At 50.3% G+C, this 10833-nt stretch overlaps 1 pseudogene; it reads left to right on the top strand.

The window, feature by feature from the left end:
- The first annotated feature begins 1073 nt into the window (after positions 1-1073).
- LOC103775213 lies at positions 1074-10654 on the top strand (annotated as a pseudogene).
- The last annotated feature ends 179 nt before the right edge of the window (positions 10655-10833 follow it).

Here is a 10833-nt window from a genome sequence, read left to right as displayed (position 1 = left end):
AGCCCATGTGGGAACATTTGATCTAAGTGGGAAGGGAGGAGTGGAAGAGAGAACCCAACGTATGCTAACCCTGACCTGAACCAGCCATCGCCTCACTGAGGGGACTGAGTGAAACCTGCAGTGAAAACTGGGAGTCTGGAGAGAAGGAGTGACAGGGTCCCACTGATGGTTTCAAGGAATCATCAGTCATGACTCCAAGATGCCTATTTCTGAGTGATGAAGGACAACTCATAGCACAACATTGTCCATGAAAAAATAGGGCTGGGTTTGCCTGACCACCTCAGTTTTAATGAATATATACTGGGTTTTACAGCTTGGCAAAGTTCTTCCATAAACCCTCAACTCTACTGCTTTGGGTAGAGTGGCTTCATGCAAAGCTTCATAACATCCCAATTCATACTTCCCCAGATCTCCTGATCAGTAAGAAAATCATAAAATCATAGAATAGTTTGAGTGGGAAGGGACCTTTCAAGGTCATCCAGTCCAACCCCCCTGCAGGGAGCAGGGACATCTGCAACTAGAGCAGGTTGCTCAGAGCCCCGGCCAACCTCCCCTGGAATGGTTCCAGGGATGGGGCAGCGACCACCTCTCGGGGCAGCCTGGGCCAGGGGCTCACCACCCTCAGTGCCAACAAATTTCTTCATTATCTGTAGTCTAAATCTCCCTCTTTTAGTTTAAAACCATCAGCCAAAGACGGTCTGGGGGGAAGCAGACACCCCACAAGACCCTTTGACCTTCATGGAAGGATGAGTGATGAGCCACCACATACAATATGAGGTTGCTGGATGTGGAGATATCTTGCCTGCTGGGCTGTGATTGCAAAAGCCAGGTCAGTGATGCAACAGCTGCAGATAAACTCATAAAATAGGCCTGAGGTTCTTGTTGTGCCACATAAATTTGACACTGCAAACAGGAGTTTCCTTTTGTAATTGTTGAGATTTATAAATATGTCAACTCTACAGCAAAACACATTTCTTATTCTAAGACTAGGAGAAAATAAAGGAAGTAGATCAAAGAATCAAGGAGTCATGGGGTCATGGGTTTGGTTTTTTTTGGAAAAGACCTTACAGATCATGGAGTCCAACCGTTCCCCAGCGCTGCCAGGTCCCCACTGACCCATGTCCCTCAGCACCACAGCTCCACAGCTTGGAAACCCCTCCAGGGATGGGGACTCCACCACTGCCCTGGGCAGCCTGGCACAGCACTGGACAACCCTCCAGGGCAACAAATTGTTCTTCAGGGACAACCTCAACCTCCCCTGGCACAGGTTGAGGCCATTTCCTCTTGTCCTGTCCCTTGTTCCCTGGGAGAAGAGCCTGACCCCCACCTGGCTCCAGCCTCCTGTCAGGGAGCTGTGGAGAGCCAGAAGGTCTCCCCTGAGCCTCCACAGCTCCAGGCTCAGCACCCCCAGCTCCCTCAGCTGCTCCTCACTACACTTGGGCTCTAGACCCTTCCCCAGCACCTTTGTTGCCCTTCTCTGGCTACGCTCCAGCCCCTCAAGGTCCTTCTGTGAGGTTGGGGCCCAAAACTGACCCCAGGATTTGAGGTGAGTTAATTCAGTAGAGATACATTAATTCAGTTGGAATATTATGGATTTCTGTCCTCTTTTTGTGCTGTGTTTACAGCATTGATCCATGAATCAGATCCACAGGAGCCCAGCACATCAATAAACAACTCAGGAAACAGAAATCACACCTTAGTCATATGGGGACAGTCAGAATTGAAAAGACAGCTAAGGAATCAATGCTCCCAGGTGTTCGTGCTCCTTCCCACACCTCTGAAGCTGCAGAGTGTGTACAGGGGTGGAAGAAGGGGACACTGCTCTGTCTTTGCTACTGATGGGGGGGATCAGTTGCATGCAGCAGGTTCAACGTTACCGTTACTGAGATTGTCCACAGAGCTCATGCTGGAACATGGGAGCAACTCCCCTCCAGGCAGATGCATCACTGGCCACTGCATGTCCAGCCAAGAGACTGGGAGCAGCTGTTGGGCTCTGGGGTGGTTTGTGCCTACACCAGTGTCAGGTCTTGGTGCCACCTTAGTGGAGGCAGATAGGATTTAGTGGTGGGTTTGGCTGTGCTAGGTTAACAGTTGGACTCTCAAAGGTCTTTCCCAACCTAAATGATTTCATGATTCTATGTGCCTGAGGGTGGACATCACCCACCACCCATCCCCACTCCTGGCAGCAAGGGCCAGCACCTTGAGCCTTGCTTTGCTTCCAGCTGTCTGCTAATACAATTCCGTGAAAGGAGGTTGGAACGAGATGGAGGTTGGTGTCCTCTCTCAAAGAACAAGCAATATGATGAGAGGAAAAGGCCTCAGGTTCAGCCAGGGTAGGTTGAGGTTGGCCCTGAGGAACAATTTCTTTCCCTTGAGGGTTATGCAGGGCTGTACCAGGCTGCCCAGGGCAGTGGTGGAGTCTCCATCCCTGGAGGGGTTTCCAAGCTGTGGAGATGTGGTGCTGAGGGACTTGGGTTAGTGGGGACCCCGCAGTGCTGGGGGATGGTTGGACTTAATGATCTTAAAGGTCTCTTCTGACCTAAATGATTCCATTATTTGGTCCCTCTTTCCCTTTAGTTTCCCTTTTCCCGCTTTAGTTAAATGGTCCAGCAACATCAATAGCTCCTTGGAGAGGACCTGCAGGCCATCAGCTCATTTCATTAGCACACAGAAAGAGAAGAAATGCAGCCTGCGGAGCTCAAATAAGATTTATTTACCTCTAGCTATCAGCACAGTGACGTCAAAGCCGAATATTCTGAAAATTGTGCAGTTCTCCATAGGCTGACCTCTGGATTTAGTAACTTCTTACTCTGCCAAGGCTTTGCTGCTAGCTGCAGGCAGTGACGAGCTGGAACACTCCTGTTTTCAGCCCATAGGCACAATCCTCTCACAATTCTCAAGTCTTAAACTGGGAAAAATTCAGGAGAAGAGGTGGGAATTGTTTAAGGTGGGTCTTGCACTTGCTTCAGCGTTTTGTGCCCAGGGTTAATTTCTGTGGCCCATCATGGGCTGCAATGTGCATGTGCTGTTGGGTGGATGTCTATAGATGCTTCTGTGGATGGGATGCATGAGACTTTAGATCCACTCGAGAGAAAAATGCAATGAGCACCTGGTCGTGGATCTGCTTGCTTTTAACACCATATGCCACAGGGGAGAATGGGAGGTAGAAATTAGTCATCAAGGTGTGTGTGTGAGAGGCAACATGGCAACCAAACCTGTGGATTACTGATGAGAAAACCACCACAGAGGTGTAGATGACACAGAAAAAGACCAAGATGACAGAGATGTGAAAGAGGCTGGTCACAAATAACTTCAGTTACTACCAGGGTGGTGGTCAGGATGGAACTTGTAGCTCAGGGGGTTACAGATGGCAACATGATTGAAAGCCATGGCCAGCAGTTCCACAGATGCCAAGATGCAGAAAGTGTGAAGAGAAAAAAACCCATCTGCCCAAGGCAGGCACTGAAGGTGATCTCCTGGGCATTGAACCAGAAGATGCTCAGCATTTTGGGTGTGGTGGTCAGGGACAGAACCAAGACAATGGCAACCAGCATGGAGAGGAAATAAAACGCAGGCTTATAGACAGCTGGGTCCACCTTCATCACATACAAGAGGATGCTGTTCCCAAGGAGGGCTACGGTGGGCACGGGGCTGAATGGGATGGAAACCGAGGGGCTGAAATGCTGGGGTCTGAACCCCGAGCCCCAAATTAAGGTTGCCATATGGGTGATTCCCACAACCCTTCATAAAGAGGTGGTGAGTTTGCCTTATAGCTTCCCCCCAGGGTGCGGCCGGCCCTGCAGGGAGAGCCAGAAGGGAAATGAGCCCCAGGGGTCCCGCATTGAGTTGACAGAGGTCAGGTGTCTGCTTGGGGATAAAAGCTGGGACCACTGGCAGGGAGTCAGGAGTGTCTGTCTGTGGAGTGCACTCCCCAGAGCTTCCTGGTTCACGGCAGACCTCCTGACTCTCCCTGGAGCTGGGCCACAGTCTGTTTAGGCCTTTGTGAACGCGGGCGGATCGGGTGAGAGTCGCCATGTGGGCACCTTTTTCTTATATGTTTAACTGGCTGGTCTGGCTGTTTCCCATGCCAGCTGTGGGCAACCTCAGCTCACTGTTTGTACCACCTGTTGTGGGCCAAGTCACATCTTTCGTGGGATCGTTGGGGGTGGCGTCGATCATGTATGAGCTGATTGATCTGTTTGTACCCCCGGCGATCATTCATGTCATAAGGTTTTTGTTTACAATACAGTCTGTGTGTTGGATTCTCTTCCTGCTGGTGCTGTCATTTTTGTTGGGCCTGGTCATTGGCAAAACAGGGGTCCAGCCCAGGGATGGCAGTCAAGAAAAACATGGATGGGGTCGTGCTGGATTTGCAAAGCATTCACTTAAGTACATGGATGTTTCAGGATCCTCAGAGGAAAGGTGAAATTAAAACACAGAGCTAAGAATATTCTGTCTTGTGAGGGTGGCCGAGCCTGGAGCAGGCTGCCCAGAGAGACTGTGGAGTCTCCTGCTCTGGGGAGATTTCAAACCCTCCTGGACACCATCCTGGGCACCCTGCTGTAGGTGATCCTGCTGGAGTGGGGGGTGGACAAGATGATCTCCAGAAGTCCCCTCCAACCCCCACCATGTTGGGATTCTGTGAATCTGTGAATCCAGGCTGCTATCTTATGCCCCAGAAAGCGTGCAGTGACATTGGATCCAAGCCCAAAATGTCTTTTATGCCAAGAGAATTAAGCCCAAAGGGCACAGACACTGTTGGATCTGTACCAGGAGAACAGCTGGTCATTCTCAGAGAGATATTTGCGCACCCAGAGATAAAATCTTGCCCCTTCGTGGGCCAAGGATCTCTTTGGCACTGCCTAATGCTACCCTACCCTACCCATCACCTTAGGTAAAAGGCTTAAGAGAGGGATGAGTGAGTGGGTCAGGCTCTTCTGCCAAGGAAAAAGCAATAGGGCAAGAGGAAAAAGCCTCAAGTTGCCAAAGGGGAGGTTGTCCCTGAGGAACAATTTGTTGCCCTTGAGGGTTGTCCAGGGCTGTGCCAGGCTGCCCAGGGCAGGGGTGGAGTCCCCACCCCTGGAGGGGTTTCCAAGCCGTGGAGCTGTGGTGCTGAGGGACATGGGTCAGTGGGGACCTGCCAGAGCTGGGGGATGGTTGGACTCCAGGAGCTGCAAGGTCTTTTCCAACCAAAATCATTCTATGCTGAGACAGACTTAACAAATGCAGTAGGAAAGAGAAGTGAATTTGTTTACAAACTGCTGCTATTCTGGGCTATTCCCAGGCAGCAGATTCTCCTCTGTGATAATTGGTGTCTCTGAACTCCCAGCAGTGAGTGATGAAGGTGATCAGGTTCCTTAAAGCGTGTTAATGTTTCTGTGCAGGTCCTTTTGACAGCTTGAAGATTTGCTTGGTTGTGTGAGAGAGAAGCAGTGTTTGAAGGTGGTGTAGGTGCAGTCAGAGCCACATCCAAATCATCCAGGTGAGCTCAGGAGATGGGATTTTTTTTCATCTGCTCTGGTGTTATTCCAGTTTTTTTAAGCATAGTGCTAAGCTCTGAGCCAAGTTCAGATTTTAGCTTGATCATAGAATTGTAGAATGGTTTGGATTGGAAGGGACTGTAAAGATCATCTAGTTTTAATCCCTTTGTTATGGGCAGGTGCACCTCCCACCAGATCAGGTTGCTCAAAGCCCTGTCCAGCCTGGTCTTGAACACCTCCAGGGATGGAGCATCCACAGCTTCCCTGGGCAACCTGTGCAAGGGTCTCATCACCCTCGTAGTGAAGAAATCAAGGTGGAATATAAAACAACCTAGCCACAAAAGCTACTATTCAGATATACCAAAATATCTAACTGGACTTCATCACTTACTGAGTTCATGAGTTACTTCATTGCTTCTAGATATCCCACATGAAGTAAATACTGTCTTAAAGAACTTCCAGTCAGTACTCTGCAACCTCAGCTTGCTTCCTTGCATAGGTTAATCACATTGGTGCTAATTATTTGGCTGCAAGTTATTCCTTGGTTAAATCAGCCTCAAACAAGCTGTAGACACGTAGCTGTAGCATCTGCTGACTCAATCAGCTGTGAAGACCTGCATTTACCTGATCATAGCTCCAGTCCTGTCTTTTTCACTTGCATAAAGCCACAGAGGAAGGCAAACACCACAAGGAAGGTAACAATTTGTTCTTCTCCTTTACTGAAATGATAACAGTCATGAGCTGCAGTGAGATACAGGCTTGTTGCTACAAAAATGCTCAGAAATGGATGATTTGGTGCAAGTATAGAGTTTATGGCTTGGATCAGCACCAGTGTGGCCAGCAGGAGCAGGGCAAGGATATTCCTGTGGACTGGGCATGGGAGAGGCTGCTCTCAAATCCTGGGCTCAGTTTTGGGCCCTTCCCTCCCTGAAGGACCTTGAGGGGCTGGAGCGTGGCCAGAGAAGGGCAATGAAGCTGCTAGGGAAGGGTCTAGAGCCCAAGTGTGGTGAGGAGCAGCTGAGGGAGCTGGGGGTGCTGAGCCTGGAGCAAAGGAGGCTCAGGGGAGACCTTCTGGCTCTCCACAGCTCCCTGACAGGAGGCTGGAGCCAGGTGGGGGTCGGGCTCTTCTCCCAAGGAACAAGGGACAGGACAAGAGGAAACAGCCTCAAGTTGCCCCAGGGAATGTTGATGTTGTCCCTGAGGAACAATTTCTTGACCTTGAGGGCTGTGCAGGGCTGTGCCAGGCTGCCCAGGGCAGTGGTGGAGTCCCCATCCCTGGAGGGGTTTCCAAGCTGTGGAGATGTGGTGCTGAGGGACATGGGTCAGTGGGGACCTGGCAGTGCTGGGGGAATGGTTTGACTCAGTGATCTTAAAGGTGTCTTCCAACCAGCACAATTCTATTATTCCTTGATTCTGCAATGGGAGATCAAGTGACGCACTTATCTATCAGAGATTACTTTTGATCTTACACTTAGGAAGTGGCATGGACTGGATCACTACTCCAGCTCTCTTAAAACCCTAGACTCAAGGGATTTTTGCTTCATGACAGGCTGCACGCTGACCAGGAGTGCTGGGTGGCTGTTAGCACAGTCAGGTCAGCACGTGTTTGCAAAAAGAATTGGCTCTGTGTTGTTCACAGGCTCAGAATGTGTGGCTGGTGGATGTACCATTTCTAAGAGTAACACAAAAGGTTGCATCAAATCTGGTAAATTTAATGATTATTTGTTTAGCAGCACAGAGCCAGAACTGACAAAAGGAGGTTTGAGGAAAGTGGTCTAGTGGGAGGTGTCCCTGCCCATGGCAGGGGGTTGGAACCAAGTGATCTTTAAGGTCCCTTCCAACCCAAACCACTTTATGATTCTATAATAAAAATGAGTGAGGAAAGAATTAAAATCTCATCTTCAAGTATCAGGATCTGTTCCCTCCTTACAAAGTCAGAGCTTTGTAAGTAAGATAGCAATCAAAGATGTCAACTCCTTTTACACTTTGTTCAACACCCAGCAGCTCATTCTCTGAAGGCTTTTTAATCTGTTTCACCGTTTAAAAATAACAATGTCATGTTGAAGGCTGGACTCAATGATCTTAAAGGTCTATTCCAACCAAAATGATTCCATAACGAGGACCCAGCAAAAAATAAGGCTGTCGCTTGTTGAGTATTTAATTAACGATTTAATAATTAAAGTGTTCTTTAGTAATCTGGAGAGCTCTACTATACCAGATGAAGCACAGGTGACATCGCCCAGAACAGCACACGGGGTTTGTAGATCAATTACTCAGGCAGACAGGAGGGAGGGGTGGAGGGAGGAAGGGAGTATCTCCTTTTTTTTCCAAGCACATCTCAGATGTGTTTGCCTTTTCCAGACAAATAATTCCGGCACGAGACCCATTTCCTGCTGGCCTGGCTTGTGCCAGCTGTGGCTCTGCCTCCCTGGGTTTATAGCCGACTGCCCCGCAGGCAGAGTCCTCCTTGCAATAAGCGGTTACAAATGACGTGGTCTCGGCAGCATCCTCACAACGCTGGCTTTGCGGTATCTGGCCTCGCCTTGCAAATAAGCCACGACTAGAAACACTGAAATGCCTCTTGGCCTGCGTCATGTGGAAGCAGCTTGGAGGAGAGATGGAACTATTTAGGGGCCAAGGAGGTCAAATATCTGGAGAGCCAAGGAGATTAAGTCTGGACCTTTGGCATGTTGGGGAAAATGAAGGGTACAAGTGCCTGAGAAACTTACACTTAATTCTCTTACTGCCAGCACAATAATTAAACCCTTCTGTGTTACTGTTCTGCCTGCAAAACAGGGACGATTCACAGCATTTCTGTCTTTTGCCAGGGGCTCGAGGGCCAGGAGGTGCGCTCACCGTGGGAGGGCTAGGGCAGGGAGGACCAGCACTGCAGCCTCAGGCCAGCTTTGGTCATGACACTGGTTTTCCCTCCTAATGAGGAGGTGGGGACCCCAGAGGTAGGATGCCCTTTCAGAGCAAGGTGGTTTGGGTCTGGGCCCCACAGGTGACAGAGCTGTCCTGAAGCAGGACACACAGCTCGGGGGACACATGGGGTCAGTGCGATGCTTCCATGGGTACCAGCTCTCACAGCAAAAAATGCTCTGGGCTAAAAACACTGATGTTGCAGCTATGTATGTTGTACAATTTCCCAAGGTGGGATTCACATGGTGCGTACCAGCCCATGAGAAGGTATGGCTTACACCTGCAGAGGTGTGTGGGTGACCAGAGCCCTGCTGAGTTACACTCTCAAAGTGTTCTGGATCTTCCCCCAACTCCTGTCTTAGATTTTTGTACTGATGTACTAAAATTTTTGTACAGATGTACTAGGTATTTTGTACTAAATAGGTGCTGAAGCATGGCCAAAGAAGGGCAACGGAGCTGCTGGGGAGTAGTCTAGAGCCCAAGGGTGGGGAGGAGCAGCTGAGGGAGCTGGGGGTGCTGAGCCTGGAGCAAAGGAGGCTCAGGGGAGACCTTCTGGCTCTCCACAGCTCCCTGACAGGAGGCTGCAGCCAGGTGGAGGGCGGGTTCTTCTCCCAAGGAACAAGGGACAGGACGAGAGGCACTGGCCTCAACCTGTGCCAGGGGAGGTTGAGGTTGTCCCTGAGGAACAATTTGTTGCCCTTGAGGGTTGTGCAGGGCTGTGCCAGGCTGCCCAGGGCAGTGGTGGCGTCCCCATCCCTGGAGGGGTTTCCAAGCCGTGGAGATGTGGTGCTGAGGGACACGGGTCAGTGGGGACCTGGCAGTGCTGGGGGGATGGTTGGACTTGATGATATTAAAGGTTTCTTCCAACCAAACTGAGTCTATGATTCTATGATTCTCAGTGTACTCACCTTCTAGCCTGTAAGTCCCAAAGTATGGAGGGATGGGGACAACAGTCAGAGGCCAGCCCAGGATGGGAGGAGAGGTAAGGTAACTCCCAAATGTTCAGGCTAAGACCATGTGAGTTTGCAGCTTGCTAATGACGGGACTGAACGTACCTCTGTAAGAGGTAGGAGGATATGGCTCATATCATAGGATCATATCATAAGGTATCGGGAGTTGGGGGGGACCCATAAAGATCATCGAGAAGACTGCCTGAGAAGACAGGCAGGGTGACTGGAGTCCACAGCAGTGCTTACTGCAGCTCACTCCTCTCCTTGTCTTTCTCAGCTGTTCCTGTGCCTTCTCTACCAGATCTGCATGGAAGAGCCTCATGTCCTCCACAAATCAGTCCCTCGTTCTTCATCCTGACAGGCATCCCTGGGCTGGAGGATGCTCAGTTCTGGATTGCCTTCCTGTTCTGTACCATGTACTTCATGGCAGTGCTGGGGAACATCACACTCCTCCTGGTGATCAGGATGGACCCAAATCTGCACCGGCCCATGTTTTACTTTGTGTCCATGATGGCTGCCATTGACTTTGTACTCACCACTTGCACCATGCCCAAGCTCCTGAGCATCTTCTGGTTCCATTCCCACAAGATCAACTTTGAGGGCTGTGTGGCCCAGATGTTCTTCATCCACAGCTTCTCCATCGCGGAGTCAGGGGTCCTACTAACCATGGCCTTTGACCGATACTTGGCCATCTGCAAGCCCCTGTGCTACTCAGCCGTTCTGACTGGCAACACCATTGCCAAGCTGGGTTTAGCTGCTGCAGTGCGTGGCATGGCCATCACCACCCCTCTGATGTGCACAGTGACCAGCCTGTCCTAATGTGGCCCCCACATCATTCACCACTCCTACTGCGAGCACATGTCAGTGGTGAAGTTGGCCTGTAGGGACACCTGGCCCAACAGCATCTATGGGATCACAGCTGCCACTGTTGTGGTGGGCTCAGACTCCATCCTCATTGCTGTCTCCTACGTGCTGATCCTAAGGGAAGTCATAGGCCTGTCCTCCAGGGAGGCTCGTCTGAAGTCCTTTGGCACCTGTGGCTCCCACATCGGTGTCATCCTGCTCTTCTACATGACTGCACTCTTCTCTTTCTACACCCAGCACTGGGGCCACAGCATCCCTGCACATCTCCACATCCTGATGGCTGACATCTACATCATAGTGCCTCCCATGCTCAACCCACTCATCTACGGGATGAAGAACAAGTTGATCTGGGAACAGGTGCTGAGCTTGCTCTGCCAGAAAGGGTCTAGCCCAGGTCCTGACCCCAACCCATCGCTAATGCCAGGTGACAAGGAATAAGGTTAGGACCAGAACAATGGCAGCATGTTTGTGAAGAAAAGAAAAAGCTTAAAAATCTGTCAACTAGAAAAATGGGATGAGCCAAACCCTGGAGGCACCACAGAAAAGCTGTCTGGTGAAACATGAATGTTAGAAGGTGAACTCCAGAATTGCAGAATCCCATCATGGTGGGGCTGGAA

This window comes from Merops nubicus, unplaced genomic scaffold, assembly GCF_000691845.1.
Source record: "Merops nubicus isolate BGI_N331 unplaced genomic scaffold, ASM69184v1 scaffold11206, whole genome shotgun sequence".
NCBI classification, from domain to species: Eukaryota; Metazoa; Chordata; class Aves; order Coraciiformes; family Meropidae; genus Merops; species Merops nubicus.
Note: the sequence above shows the minus strand (reverse complement) of the source record. Positions and strands in the feature narration are given on the sequence as shown.